The following is a 16,477-nucleotide window of genomic DNA, read 5'->3' as shown; positions in this document are numbered from 1 at the left end:
CAGCTTCTGGAGTACCAGCACCACAATTAGATCATTTGTAAAAATGTTTTGCAAAGAAGTGGCGCTCCCTTTTCTTACTCACATGCAATTTCTAAGAATGCAGTTTCATTATATCAGGCCAGATACACATAAGGGGAAGTGTGAGCTGCTCTAAACTTGAATTTTTAAATGACTTTTTACTCAATTTTCTTTCCAATATTCTAGCAATGAGCTTATTTAAATGGAGTAGCTTATTACAGTGCCTAGGACAGAAATAACATTAAGATGATATAAAGGTGAAATATAAGATGATAATCCACCCTAAGTAAGCTGCTGCAAGTCATTTAAACTAGGGGATGTTTTGCTTTTTTAATTAATTCAAAAAATATTATTTTTACAGCACTAAGTTTTCACTGCAAGTCAAAATGATGGTACACTAAAACAGGACTGTGTTTAATAATCAGAGCTAAGGTTAAAATCTGCCATCCTCACTGAGGCAACACCTCAGCTGCTACACCCAAGGAGCAATGTCTCCCTGTGGAAACAAGCAATTTGGGCTGAAACTGATTTTTAAACTATGTAGCAGGAAGGAGTTATGCCTTTCTGCATATCCAATTCCAACAGTCAACATCTGTTCCCCTAGAGCAGATCACTCTATATGCAGAATATGCAAGATGGCAAACACAGTAAGAGAGAAAGTCAGGGGATTATTTGGACCAAAATGGACTAATACTTGTTGCAGCAACTTTCTTTTGCACTCTCACATGCCATAAAGCACTTTTCCATAATGAATGGGCACAAATATCTATGAGTGCACAAATAACTGAGGGTCATAACTACCGGAATAGTAAACATCAGGCAACATTTTCCAGGATTATGACGTGATTTTGACTTTTTGACTAAATTGTTTCTTCGCCATCTGTTTTAAAATTACCCTCACAGGAGACTGGTTTACTAACACCTCCTGCATTTTGTAACACTTGTTATCTTTAAAAGCTTTTATCTTAATTACTTGCCTTTTTTTTTAAGTAGGTCATAGTAGTTATCCACAGAAAAGGAGGTTGATAATCTCCATCAGCCATCCTAACAACAGTTGCATAACAAAAAGCAAAAAATAGGCTGTAGGTAATGTTTGGCATCAATACTAACCTAGATGGAAGAGAAACTTTCAACATACCTGTACTCTGTGATGCACTGAGACCCAAGGTGAACAACTGACAGGGCTCAGACAGTTGTTTTGTTTGTAGTAACCTGCTAAATATATCCACAAAATGATAGGGAGATGCAATATAATGAACAAATATATTTTGTGACTCCTTGTGAGACCATTTGGTTTTTTTGAGCACTCACTGACAATGGCAAAGAATATCCCAGATCAGCATGGGGCACTCACACATGAGCCTTCCCACACTTGGGAGATTATGGGAAGGGAAACTTTTAAAATTGGATGGAAAACCCATCTCATTTGGCTACACCACGTGGCTAAATAGGTACATTTATTGTAAATATAAGTAATATTATTAATAGATAATAATATAAATTAATAATAGCATAATATAATTGTAATATAAGTAAATGTAAGTTTCTTGCTAGCAAAATGTGCTTTGTTTGCCTTGTTTGAAGAGGGCTGCAATATCTTGGGGTACAAAACCTATCGGTTTCCCTGCTCTGGGAGGAGGAGCTGCAGGGTCCCTGGCACTGCAGTGGCTGCAGGTGAATCACGCAGTTGGTACAAGGACTCCAGAGGGAAAAAAAAGAACACTACACACAGAAAAGAACAAAACCCACAAAACCACTGTCAAATCTTTTCCTTCTGCTTCAAAGTTCCATGAAACCTTTGGTAAAAGATTAGGGAAAGCAGTGGCCAGATTTTATGCCTATGGAATGTTTCAGTCGAACTGCACAGCAGCAGCTACTGAAACTCCCCCCTGTCAAACAGTGCTGGGTTCAGGGGAAGCTCTGAGATGAGAAGCTCTCAACTTGTCCCTCACCAGGGAAAAATAAACAGTGGTTCCGTGCAGCCTTGATACCCTGCGATACACGAAATACAGAAAATAACAGACCGTATGCTGGAAGTTGGGAGAGGAAAAGAAACACATTTGGCAATTTGTCACCTTGACAGGACAACATTTCTCTCCCCCATATATTTAGCAGTATTTCTTCTAGTCTCTTTTAAATTCTGCAAGATTGGTACTTCCATGCCTTTCAACAGTTCCCTCAGCATATTTCATTGCAGATGCCAGGTGGTGTTCAGCTTAAATGTACACCTTTCCCCATCTCAGCCATTTTCTGCTACAGTTCATGGCAGAAAAACATTTATTTCAGCTCTGTGCCACTGATATTGGGGATGCTTGTATTAGATCAGGGGATGGATTATGGCATCTTGAAGAGCTTTGCAGTCGTGTGGCAAGTGCCCAGCTTTCTAGGGGGAACTGCTCTTCCCCAGGGGGAACCTCTCACCCCTCTACAGCCATCCAGTGACTTCTTCATAAGGAGAATAACATGCCAAGGAAACTTGGGGTGGTAAATCTGGCAAAGTTTTCTCCTAATCTCCAGGCTCTACGTGCTAAATAGCTTTCTTTTTTCTTCCTCTTGTTTTTTCAATAGTAACACAAGCCCTATGTAATTGCTACTCTATAACACTCAGCATTGTACTGACGGACACAGTTCATGAAGGTTGCAAGACAGAAGTTTGTACATTTAGTATAGAATCAGGATAAAGAGAAACTCATCAGGAATTATCTGAGAATACAAGCAGCTGCTTCCTTATACCAAATGCTGGTTCTATTTTAAGTCAATAAATCTTAATTTTCCCAATTATTTGGGGGGTTTTGTTAAGTTTTTTTCCTGTTTGAAAATTAAGCATTTATAAAAATTTTAGAAATTGCTTGTTTATGCATAGCCCTGTGAAAAGCTTTGGAGAGTGTTAAGTCCTACCCTGCAAACACTGCCTTATACAATTCCTGCTACCAGTTTTTTCTAATTCAAGCACAAGCAGCATGATCTGACTTGAGTAGCCATACCTACCTGGCCTGAACTCTAAATAAATACTTAGATTCACTCAAGCTCTATGATGAAATTAGGCATATTAAGTTTAACATATTAACTTAACCGTGTACTTAGCATTTTGCTTCCCGAAGCCCTACAGGGTTCAAAAGCCCTTGGCAAGTTTGGCAGAGCAAAACAACAGGGAACTGCCTTGTACTCGAGCTAAACCCCACGTGTCACTGATGGGAATGGAGGCAGCTCAAAATCAACAACCTTTCTGTGCAGGCAAAGTCTTATTAACCCATAAAATTCGATCTAGCACTCACTTTATCCTATGTCCACTTAGTGCTTTTTGCTGAACTGGGTTTTTTGTGGCAGTACTTTATGCTATCAGCTGCACTCTCATCCTATTGCCTCCCACTAGACGGGTACAGCAAGAGCTGGCCTTGTGCAGTCTTCGCAGTGGGGCTGTTCCTCAGCACTAAGTGCCACCTCGTTATATATATGAGGCCTCACAGCCTCGGTGCTGAAGGTCAGTAAGGAGGCCGAGTCAATCTGTAAGAATCCTGCTGTATCAGTATTGAACTTCCCTGCTATATTTCTGTTTGGAATTCAAGTCAAGAGAGGGGCACTGATTTACACTTTTCTTACAGAGCTGCTAAATTGCTGCCATGCATTACACCACTAAACCTGCTGAACTCTCAGGTGCAGTTGCATTTAAAGACAGCAGAAACTTCACCCATTAATAAGAATGCTTGCCATGACCTGGTGTCCCCTGCAGATGTGAGGAATCTGTCTGACATTCTTCACTGCCTTTAAAAGCCCATCACTATTTATTCTTTACTTTTCTGCACAAGCCCTTTTTTTTAACCTCTTGGCAACTACACAGGCGAACACTTTGCACATCCAAGTGGCAGTCCAGAACTAGATACTTACTCATTTCATGTAGCACCTGCATGAGCACTTAGCCTCATGCAACAGCCTTTCTAGCTCCCAAGTGAAGGCAGTAGGAGAGGACTCTACTAATGAAGGCTTTAATACAGCCCTGATACAAAGTAGAACATACCAAGGAAGTGGCAGGTAGTAATGACAGGTGGCAAAGAAAACCCTGAGTTAGTGTGATGTGAGCCAGGAAGTTCATTCAAGCCGATGCAGCAGCATCAGCTCAGCAGGAACACAGGACAGGACACACACAACAGGACAACCCTGAATCCATTCTGGCTCCCCGTTTCTCCACCTGCAGTAGGCAAACCCAAGAGTTCAGGGGGTGAGCCTCGGTCAGACTGAGGCCAAGTGGTGCTGCAGCATTGGTGTAGGCTGTGTTATGGTTAGAGAGGTGCCACCTACCCTGCCTTCCCTGCAGCACAGCACCTCTCACTCAGGGACCAGCAGACACTATCACTCATAGCCAGGGCAGCTCCTGCAGTCTCAGCTTAGCAAAGCAGAGACAGGCTCCTTTCTGCTGTGCCCCATGAATGAAATGAAGATGATCACTACATGTGCATTTGCCTAGAGTTCAAAGTAGGAGTAAGAGATGCCACTGGTATTTGCTAGATGGAAAGCTGGGACTCTCTGTTATCTTAATATGCCTGACACATGTTTCACTTCTCCGGTCCCCAAGGGACACAGAAATTGCACACAATGAGAGGAAAAAAAGCAAAGAAAATCTATGTCATGATGACTTGATGTTGCCTTTTGCCTAGAGCAATCTAATATAATTAGCCATCTCACAAATAAAACCTTTATGTTACATTCTTTCACCAATTTAAAATAAAAACTGTACATTAGCATGGGTAGCTTGTCATTTTAATACACTTTGATGTTTGCAAGCTTTGAAATATCATGTTCAAATTTGTATGCAAATCTGTGCTTCCAATTACATACTCATTAGTTCTTCTGGAACTTCATCCTAATATTCACAAAATGTTTATAGTTTCCTCTGTTGTTTTCCTGAATTGCTTTAGAATGAAACCCGGTATATAAAAAACAAATGAAGAAATCCATTAACACTCAGTAACTTTCTTAAACATCACATTTAATTTCTACAGCTGTCATAATTTGTCACTTCAAAAAAGTTCAAGTATCTGTGCAGACTGATAGCACATTAAAAATCATAGGCAAATGGTTTTTGTCTGTAGCCTGTCAGCCTCCAGAAAAGCTGACATCCCTTATCTACTCACCTGAAAAGCCAGTTGCCTTTATAACTCCCTTTAATGAACATTTTGGTGCATATGAAATACCACTTCACATCCTTCTAAGGAGTGAAACTGGGATTACTGTCTAGACTTCAGTGGAACAAAGCAAATTTACAGCAATTATGAACTTGATTAATTTTTTACTTAGTTATTCACCTCCGTCAAAAACATGAATAACATTTTAAACTCCACTGAAGCAGCAGCCACACTGTTAAAAATAAATACGCAAATCCCATTGCCGGAAAGTTCAACTTTTGGATAAAACCTGAAGCTCATTAGTAGATAAAATGCATAACACGTAGTATGGGAGGAAAGAAGAGTTGGAAGGGAGCATTAGGTCATCTGGTACCTGTCACCACCCTGCCCAGGAGCGATGGCATGGAAATGCTCTCAGACAGATGCTGGTTTAACCTGTTCCCACGGATCTCCCTTCTTGGAGACTTTACAATTCCCCCAAGCTATCTGTCACTAACAGATTTTTCCTAATGATTACTTATAAACATTATTTCTCTACATGATATGTCAAAGCCTGAAAGTGCTGAACATAACAAAGGAAACCCCCAGCTGATAATGTGGTAGTGTCCTGATTAAGAGGAAAAAATTTGGAAGGCAGCCACCATAAAAAAGGAACAATTAATACTGAAACTATGCTGTACCTGTACATGGAGGAGGAACTCGGCAATATAAGCCTGAGAGGCATCGCTTTCCCAGGTTCTGCATTCCAAGAGAATGCAGTCATATTCTCCATAGAAATGCTGACTTTCTCAGCCTTTCTTCCTCTCTCCATTTGGGATAAAATTACAGGGAAGAATTAACAAATGTAGAGGCCAACTCCATGGAAATAAAAACTGATCAAGTGTCACACCTGTTCCACGTTTTGGTGTCACATAAGCAAACAGAACACATAAGCAAACAAACACAAAACACACATAAGCAAAGCTCACATGTCACTGTTCACGTTCACAGGCTTGAATATATAACGGGCTTTTCAGAACTAATAAATCTACAGCAATATGTTAAGGGGGTTTTAATGGCTTTATATTAATGCAGATCTTAATTAAACATTTTCCATTAAGAAGTAAATCTGTGCATGAACCAGCTCAATTTGTTCCAGCGTGCCAGCGGCATACGAGATGGGCACTACAGAAACACCAGCAATGCAGCTCTGCATCCTGCTGCAACAGAGCTGCTTCTATTCCTACAGGCACTCCACAGTAATTCCAGCTCAGAAAGTGGAAGTAACTCAGACAATATTTGTATCATTCTCTCACAGTTCGACATCTGAAATGTGCCAAGCTCACATCAAAGAGTTAATTTTGCAGCTCTTCAAAAATAAAGTTTTGGAATTTTTTCCTTTGCTCTGAAAGCAGTACCTTAAGGCAACTAATTACCCAGAAGAGTGGGAATACAGTGACAGTCCATAGGACTATTTTCTGAAATCATAAACAGAAATATTTATCAGTGGTAACTTTGAAACAGAAGACATAAAATAATTTTAGAGTCTTTCTGGATTCTTCTTCAGCTGTAGGGTTGTTTCTTCCCTGAGCCATATTGCTTTAGGGCTGTGAGATGAGGTCAGCTTGCAGGGCTGCATCCCAGTACCTCTGCCTGGAGCTGGCTCTCAGGGGAGCAGTTTGGACAGGCACTGTAAAATTCACTGTAAATACAGACAAACACCTGCACACCAAAAACATTACTGGAGCTGGTTCAAAGACAACCACTTCTCCGGGTCTGGAGCACAGGCCAGGAGAGGTGAGGCCACAGGTCCTTGCCCAGTCTATGCTACTGGATATTTTCATTTGTTTCTGACAGAATTTCTCACCAACTAAGGCTCATTCTTAAAACAGGAAATACCTATAACTTGTCACATCAAAGATGTTTTAATATTTGAAAGTGCAATCTGAATAATTTTGATATATAAATAATATCCATGCCAGCCCTCCACCAGAGTTATAAAGTCAATTATTTCATTGAAAGACATATGCTTGTTCCTAATGACAGTCTGATCGCTTTACTGGAAATAGGAGCCAAATGATCACAGATTGCAGCATTTTGTATTGCTACTTCCTCAGAAATTGCCCTTGGAAATGGAAAGGTTGTTCAACAAGCAGGTTGAGCATTCTAGAGCTTGGAGTGCTTCCACACGTCCTGGGCACCTATGAGCAAGCAATTTTGGACAAGGTCCTCCAAGGCTGTCTGCACCTAAGTCCTGCATTTGAAAATCCACCTAAGTTCTCATCTGCAACTTTATGTATGAAATCATATTCAAGCTAAATGAAAGGAGACCTCAGTATCAAACCAAATTTATAAGCTATTCTCCAGATCATCTAATAGAGAGTTATCTTGGAGAAAAAAGGAAGTTTGTGTGTGTTTGACTATATTACTACAAAATTCTGAGAGAAACCCAGTGGGCAGAGAGGTGGCAAACACTAAGTAAAGCCAGAAAGAAGGGAAGACCCTTGAATAAATTTTCATTAAAAAAAAGAAAGACTCATGGGCCAATGTCAATACACACCACAGACATAGAATTGGGTTGTGTCCTGTAATAATCACGGTGCTGTGGTGTAATGATGGTAATGATACAGCAACCAAAACCACTCAATTTAAATTCAAGTTCACTGGTCATCCCCAGTGATTCTGATGAATCTCCAAAACTCAGAATTGCGTGCAGATGCATTACCACTCCTTTCCAAAAGAAGACAATTTACAAATAATTAATGTTTAGGATAAATGGAGAATGTTAGGTATCTACCATCTCAGGGGGCAAGTCTGACAGATTGTCAAGTTCTTTAAGTACAGCCCATGAATAAGGAACAACCTGTCCACATTTATGAAGCAGTGGGAGCAATACACCTCAAGAAATTAGGTTAGAGCTATCTTGGCTAGTAGCACAATTATGACAGCAACAGGACTGCTCACAGACAAAACAGTCACTCCTGTCACGATATGCTTCCTGTGATCACCAAGAATTCCATCAGAGATCCTTTTTGAGAGGAAGCAACTGAGTGGGAGGGTTATTTGAGAAAAGCAGAAGTCTAAAATATCTGCTGTGACATTATTCTTACTATAAAAGCACAAGTTTTGTGGGGTGGTGCCTACAGTGAGGGTTTTTCTGATTATATCCAGGTCACAGAATTGTTGAGGCTGGAAGAGACAATCCCAGCTCTCACAGCCTCTCCTCATCTGATCAATGCTCCAATCTTTTCATCACTGTTGTGCCCCTTTGTTGGATTCCTTCCAGTCTGCTGATGAGTCTCTTGTACTGGGGAGCCCAGCACAGGACACAGCACTCCAGATCTGAGCTCACCGAGGCTGAGGAGAGGGGAAGGATTCCCTCCCTCAACCTGCTGCCTGTTGTCTTCCTAAAGCAGCCCAGGAGGTTGTTGGGCCTCTTTGCTGCAAGGGCCCATTGCTGGCTCTTGGTCTTGATGTCCACCACTTCTGCAAAGCCACCTCCCAGCCATTTTCTCTTTGCTAAATTCAGGAGGTTTGTGTCAGGTAAAACTGCACTCCGTTGTACACAAACAGGAAACCGAGGAGCAAAGTACCAATGTGGCACCTGTAACAGGGATGGCACCTCTAACAGGGATGGCACGGGAGAACTCACTGGCATCTCTCAGGCCAGAAAGAAACTGAAGACATAAATTACTACTTCAAAGCAGCAGCTGCCTGGGATTAGAACTGTGGCTGGCAGCAGGGCATAGAAGTTTCTTTGTGATAGGTTTGAGCTCACATAATCCAGCATCCTCTGATTTTCTTATCTTGAGGTTATTTGCTAGCTTTATGCTCATTTTGCTAAATGAAGCCAAGAAAAGTTCATCTATTCATTATTGATTAATGCAGGGAAAATCCAAAGGGTTATTCCTGCAGTATTATCTGACATGTACATGATTCAGATGAGAATATGCATTGACAGGGCAGCACATATATCTCCTCCTTATTGAAAAGAAATTGGTCAGTAGAGTTAAAATAGCATCTGGTTGTATAACCTGTCCCACAGAGCAGAGAATTACTCAGGATTCTCTTTCATACCTTTTAGCTCTAAACATAGCCAGGGCATCCAAAACAGTGGGCCAGGTCTAGGAGAAGGGGATACTCAGAACCAAGACATGAGTGGCACCCCCCACTGAGAACTCCACACACCTTTGTTGCTCTCTAATATTCCCGTTCTCACTCATGCATAGGTCTTATATCATCATAACCTTCTGGAAGATTGATTTATCTCTCCTCTGGAAGTTGCTTACTTGTCAGAATCTTGGCAGATAAATCTGCTACTAACCTTGTCTGAAAAGTTATGGTGTCATTCACACACTGAGTTACAATTTTTTGCACTAAAATAATAAAGAGTAAGAAGGTACATCCTTCCTGCTGCATGTATGAGTTGAGTGATATGCTTACTCATAAAACTGGACAAAACAATTCCAGTAAAGGAATAATACTGCCAAACCTTCATCAAAACGTCAACCCCAAGGTCAAAAACACTCTGACAACAGTCTAACAACATTTATCATGTTTCTCCTCGTGCCTTTAACTAGTTCACAGCGATTTGAGACTTCTCCCCATTGTCAGTGAGTTCTCCCACCAGAATCTCAAGCTCCTCCTCTGAGCATGTTGTGGATTTCCTTTTGCTGTTGGAGGAATGGCATGATGGAGGAATGAGTGATTGAATCCAACAGCAATGAGGTTACTGGAGCCATTTCCCTACGCTTGATTGGTCTTTTCTCTCGATTCCATTAAGGGCATTTCTCTTCCTTTGTAAATTATCTACCAGACTAGAGCCTCTCCTGGATCTCAGCACACATCCACAGCCACTCCTGCTTTCCAGAGCACTGATTTATGAAGCCCCTATTGGGATAGACTTAATCTATCACAGGAATTGTTTTTTCCTCTCAGAAGCCAGTACAGCAGATGTGATAAAGCACCTGTATAATAGGCTTTCTACGCTGCTGCCGCCTGAGGATGTGGTTTACCACACTACGTGTGAATTATGGCTTACATTCTGAGCTTAAGTAAGCCTGGGCAGGGTGAATGAATTACAAAAGTGAACTGTGGAGATGACAAACACATGGAATACAGTGGTTCAAGCTCTTGCTGAAAGAAATTAATAGGGTTTTGACAGTAGAAAGCAGAAGATAAAGCTTGTCCAAAGCAAATAATCCAGTTCAGTAAAACACTGAGGTGGACACCAGTTGCCTCTTAGAAGAGACTGGTTTGTAATTATTGTTACCTTTCCTACCTTGTCAGGTAGGTCTGGGAATAGTTGCTTCTGGGTTTGTCCACCTGCATTCCTGTATTTAGTCTCCAAACCACTTTTCCCTGCGAGAAATTATCAAAACTTGTTTATGTGAAAATTCAAGGACAAAATTTAACCCTGCATTAGACATTGGATTGTTTAGCCAAAGATTACATGTGTGCAACTGAAAATATTTTAATGTGCTACTTAAAATATTTTAATATTCCAAGATTCAACAGCAAACAAATTTTTTTCCAACATTCAATTGAACACATAAATTTAACATCAACAAATGGTTTGTGCATTGTTTCCATCAATTTGCCTTCAAGCTGTACTCTTGCTAAGTGGAGTTTTTATTTGGGAAGAGAATGTGTCTTTGTCTCATGTGAAAAGACAGACACACGAGAAGTTAATTTGTTGATAGTTCATCAGATTAATTAACCTGAAATACTGGATCATTAAGGAATAACCTACTTTGTGTTGCTTCCAGCACAGGAGTCACACAGCAGCCTTGCAACAATAACATGTTAAATACCATAGTTGGCTTATCCTGTTTTCTGTTATACAATTTATAAATAAGATGGTACGCATGACAGATTAATTTGCAAATCTGCCTCCAAAGAAGAATTTTTTTCAAAATAAGCAAAATATATTTGAGAATCACTCTTCCCCCATCTCATCAAGAGATGACTGTAGAGTTCTGTGTTCTGGAGTGAAAGCAGCATTCCTGTGTGTTTGAGAGCTTTCAGTCAGCCACAAAGAACTGAAAATCAAGGTCTGATAGTTTGAAATGTGTCTAAATGAGGAATGGGAAACAAACTGCTGCCAATTCAGCTGAAGTTACACATCACACTGAATCAATTCCAGACTTTGTGTGGGGAGAAAGACATTCTGCATTTACTACCTTCCTCCTATACCCTTGGCCCTGTGTCAATTTAGGCAATAGTAGCAACTTCCATTCACTAAGAACATCATCATGGATGTCAAACTCTTCCTATAATCCTTCATCCATTCAATTAACACATATGGAATGAGATCCAGCAGTCTTGAAGTCAAATATAGCTTGAAAAAGGCACCTTTTTCAATGTTTTGCAATGTGTTCAGTATCTCTATCTGTAATGATTTCACTAAAAACTCAAGACTCTGCAGAAGACTTCCTATTTATTACAACCCTCTCACTAAGATTATATAAATTGATACAAAACTATGTAATCTTTTCTGTGTGGCTCAAAGCATATGAAAATGTTGTAAGAGCAACATGGAAACACTGTATGTTTGGTATTTTGTAGAGAAACAACCAAAGGGAAGTGGATTTGGTAGCTAAAAGCCTAGGGCAAAGTCAGATCCATTAATAGTTTCAGTTCATTTGTTTGAAAGGAACCTAATTGGCTTGAATGCGATTCAAATATATCTGATTTTTTTTTTACTATTAAAAAAATCCAGATGAGCTTAATTGGTAACTTACGCATAATTTCACGGCTTATCAGACTCAAGGGATAACAGGATTTTTAAAAGCTTAAAACCTCAACTTAGCTAATTGACTTTCCAAATACATACATTATTTTTAAGAAGCTGCTGCTAAAACAACTAGTTTTAGAATAAGCTTTCAGAAGTACCCAAAGAGAGTGTCTAAACATGACACCGCTGGTGGTGGTGGATCCTCTTCTGGCTTTATTTTAGAACATCCTGGACTTTATCTGATGTGTTTTGAAGTCCTGCTATTGCTCAGTGTGTTGGCATGGTTGAGCACAGGACACAGCAGTGATGTATGTTCTAGCTGGTTCTCTCTTGAGATGGAACTGTTTCTCTCCACCGACAGATCTTTAAATCAACACAGGACTTTTCCATCAAGAAAGATGATGAAAGCACATGAAAATCTGCTAGCATGTGTGCTGGGCTATACGGGTTTATCAAAAGATGTACATTATGCCAGCAAGGAGAGAGGAGAAGAAAGCAGTATTAAAAAAAAAAACAACCACCCATTCTTTCTATTTTTAACCCATTTCTGCAAGGACCACAGGAAAGGCCCATTACATTTCACGAGTAGAACCTATTTCTTTCATTTGATTATGATAGTTTTTGCTCGGAGGGTTCAAAGGAACTTAGAAATCTGAAAATCCACAAAAAGGAGGGCAACGCCTTTCAAAATAAAAGCCCCATCAAACTACCCACACCTTTGAAGCTGTTCCTCTGCCCAAGGTGTCCAAAGCCTTTGATAGTGGAGAACAGGATTTATTGGCAGAAAGGTCTGTGCTCCTTCATAATACACAGAACATTGAACTAGATGAAACCCTGACCTTTGAGACAAAGAACCAAGACTTTGGCTCTTTGGGGAAACAAAGTGAATTGTGGCTTAGCCAGAGATGAGAGTGTTTGTAATCAGTTAGGCCTGAGAGAGTTGCGTGGGAAATACAAAGCCCAAGGCATAGATGAAGGTCTGTCCTTGGCTCCTTTGGGCTCTCTTCCCTGTATGCCACCTTCAGTCAAATTATTTACTGACATACTCCTCTAAGGATACCATTTGATAGCAGTTCTGACATTTGCCTGGGCACAACTCCTAGAGCAAAATATCTAACAGGAGACCACAACACAAAGGTTCTTCTGGGGAAAAATACATCAGTAAACTCCCTATCTGAGGATTACAGAATTGCAAATGGTGTTCTGAAGTCTGTGGGAGTAGACATCCTTCTTGTAAAGGTATTCTTAAGGAAGGTTGAAAAGAGCTGGTCTAGCTAAAGCTGCTGCTGTGACATTGTTGAAATACATGGAATTTTTCTCTTCACTATTGGTTAAATCTGGTCTAGATAGTAAAGTAAGACTATCCAAAAATTATAAGTATATTTGATTGGGTTTCACAGTTCACCTTCAGAAGCAATAGGAACAAAGTCATCTCTTAAATGGGTAAGTTATTCTATACATACTTTATCTCTGCATGCAGGGGGTGGGTGACCTTATGGACAAGGTACCATAAAACACTTTGGACTCTATCCATCACATTAGTACTTTGGCATTTCACTACACACAAAACCAAGCAAGTTGCCAATCTAAACTCAGTTGCTCACTGACCTACTCAACAGAAAGGTCACTCATCCTCCTCAAATCATCTTCATTTGCACATCTGGGTCACTGTGATATTTATCAGGAGTTAATCATCTACAAGCAGCTGAGTTATCATCCATGAATAATAACAGCACTTCTGAAGCTTCATGACTTTGATTCCTAACTCTGCCAAACTTTCCAAAGTATCTGTGTTTTTTTCCTACTTGTTCTTTCATATCTTGGAAGGTCCCTTGGATTTGAAAGGATCTAACGAAAATGTTTTCTGCAAGGGACTTCTAAAACATCTTTACTTCCTAAATAGTCAGGAATTATGTGTACAGGTCCTCCACATTCATCGCTCTATTTTGCTTTAATCTTTGTGTTCTATATTGTACTAGTGATCTTCCTTGCAGGGAGTTGCAAAAGCACACAATGATCCTACATTTGACCATTTAATTTCACTACTTCACTCTTAAAGAGACTCCTTTGTGTCTGCTAATATTTATCCTTTTAACGTAGTTGTAGATTTAAGGTAGATTTTTTAATTCATCCTGTATATGTTCATTTTTCTTTTACCCACTCACAAAGACTTCTAAAAGTTCTCAAAAAATACTGCCAACTGAAAGTTTATGTCATCAGCATGATTTTCAGTATTTTACCCAGCACTGTCTTATTATCTGAAATAGCCATTTTATCTGCCAGAAATGTCTTGATGTCAGTGTAAAATAAATCATATTTTCAAACCATATTCTTTACTCCTTTTATAAGCAGCTAGAATTCAAGTAAATATAAATGTATGCATTCACTTTTCTAAAACCTTCCAAACAACCCAATTTTTCTTTGAAGTGTTTAAAAGTGCAGGGTGGAATATGTCTCAGAGTATATATATTGTCATTCAGAAAGAGAAAATCCATTTTTTTCTCATACTCACAAGAAAATAATCACATTTTTAAGTGGAGAAAAATGATCTACTGATAAGCCCCAGCAGCCTTTGCATTAAGCAGTGCCCACTCTTGGGTTGAGCTTCCTAAACAACCACGTGGAAATGGCTATTATTATTAGCCTTTGTTGATCTGCTTTTGCATTTATGGTTACACTTCTATCATAAAAAAATCAACATTTCTATTTACATCTTTAATGTTCTCTCTGCCTTCAAATCTTTTCCACGGGTTTCTGTTTCCCTGTGAATTGGGTAAGCGCTTTAAATAGTCTTCACAAACTATGTATTTATCTGAAAGTGAATTTCCTTCTAAGTCTGCTTTGGTTTTTTGAATAGATTACTTTTTCTGTTTTTCTATAAACTAGAATGATATTAACCCAGACAAGCGAATCAGCTGCTTTACTGCCGTAGCAGTGTTGCTATTATAAAAAAGACAAGTTTGGTGTGGCTTCTGAGTGCATTTCCCATTTCATTTAATAAACAGGAGCTATGTACATAGAATTTAAGAGAGTACTACCATGGTCTGAACTGCTACTGAAAGTCAGCCTCAAAGCCTTCAGCAGGCCAAACCCAAGACCAATTTCAGGTTTCACAGACTGTGTCTCGGGTCAAAGCATATTAAAAAACCCCTTTAGAAATGCTTCAGTTTACCTTCTAACTGTCCTAACTGTCCTAACAGAACCAAAATGGCCTAATCATAGGGCAGAAGGCTCAGTACAGATCTTTTTGCAGGATCCAGAGCCTAGGCAGTACACAAAATAACACACACCCTCACAAAAGGCTCAAACAGTCTGGCTCGCTCACTGAAGCACTTGGAAGAGCTGTAACTAGGACAAAAATAGATAGACATTGATGTTATAACTATCACTTCCTTCCAAAATTCTGTGAAATTATCTTCCCACACATGCAACCCTAAAACCAGTGTGATTAATGTATTCTGTCTGCATATCAATTATTATCTGACTGCAAAAACACTCTTTTGCCTCAGCAGAACCCAAGTTCAGCCCCACAGGAGGTGCTTAGTTATCCCAAGGGATTAACTGATCCCACTGCAGCACGCTTTGGCAGGGCCTGCAAAGCCCCTTCCTCAGCACTGCACTCACGACCCTCCTTTCCTTCCAGCAGGTTTCAGCCTTGCTGATCACCAACAGAAAGATCTCCTTTATGGAAAAGCAGAGTCCCTTCTGTGCCCCAGCACGTAAAGGCATTTTCAGGACCAGCTGAACCAACCCTGCAGTAACTCTGAGCTCTGAAAGTCAAGCACATACATGTGAAAACCTTGTGGAAGAAGAGCTCCAGGCCCTGGAGTTCCAAGCCTAAGAAAAGACTGAAACTATTAGGGTACATCATGGACAACAGTGGTATTGTGTCATTTAAAATCATTTTAGCCACATTATCACAGTAAAAAACAACCTGAAAAGTATTTTGTAGTTCCTCATGCTTATTTCCTGTTGTGTTTCTCACTGCTTGATTTGAACAATTTAGTAATTCATAGTCAGTCTTCCAGCCTCAGAGAGATGTTACCCTCCAAAGGGGTGAGTAGTGAGCAATGTAAATGGCACAAAATAAATATTGCAGCAGAAGGACATAAAAGTAACACTTGTGATACGACTGCTGGAAGGGCTTATTTTACTAGATTGGGCTTTTCTTAGTTGGTATTTTTCATTAGTTACTTTAGAGTCTGTTCTCAAAATTTGTTTTCTGTAGTCAATTTGTTGCCATAGATGTGAGCATCTCCACTTCCTTGCTGTCTCCCTGCTAGGACAAGCTTGAAACTTTCAAGAGTTTATGATAACATAAAGCAGAACAGAAAATCCAGTATAGGTAGATGTTGTATTTGCAAACCATTAACGTTTCACAGATCTGTCAGCACTGAATATTTAACATCAGTGCCTGTCAGACATTATAGTTTTGTGAAAACAATTAGTATTTGTACAATATTATTACATACAAACATGAAATTATTTCTCAGAAGTTTCTGTGAATGGTTATGAATTAGCAAACATAACACTCCTCAAACACAAGAACCAAGTTCAATTGCAAGCCATTCCTGCAGTGCAACTTTACAAGGTGGAAGTAAAAAACTGTCATGGTTTGAGAGCC

Source organism: Pipra filicauda, unplaced genomic scaffold, assembly GCF_003945595.2.
Source record: "Pipra filicauda isolate LSUMZ 115617 unplaced genomic scaffold, ASM394559v2 scaffold398_size834171_pilon, whole genome shotgun sequence".
NCBI lineage: Eukaryota > Metazoa > Chordata > Aves > Passeriformes > Pipridae > Pipra > Pipra filicauda.
The sequence above is the reverse complement of the archived record's forward strand: the minus strand, read 5'-3'. Positions refer to the sequence as shown.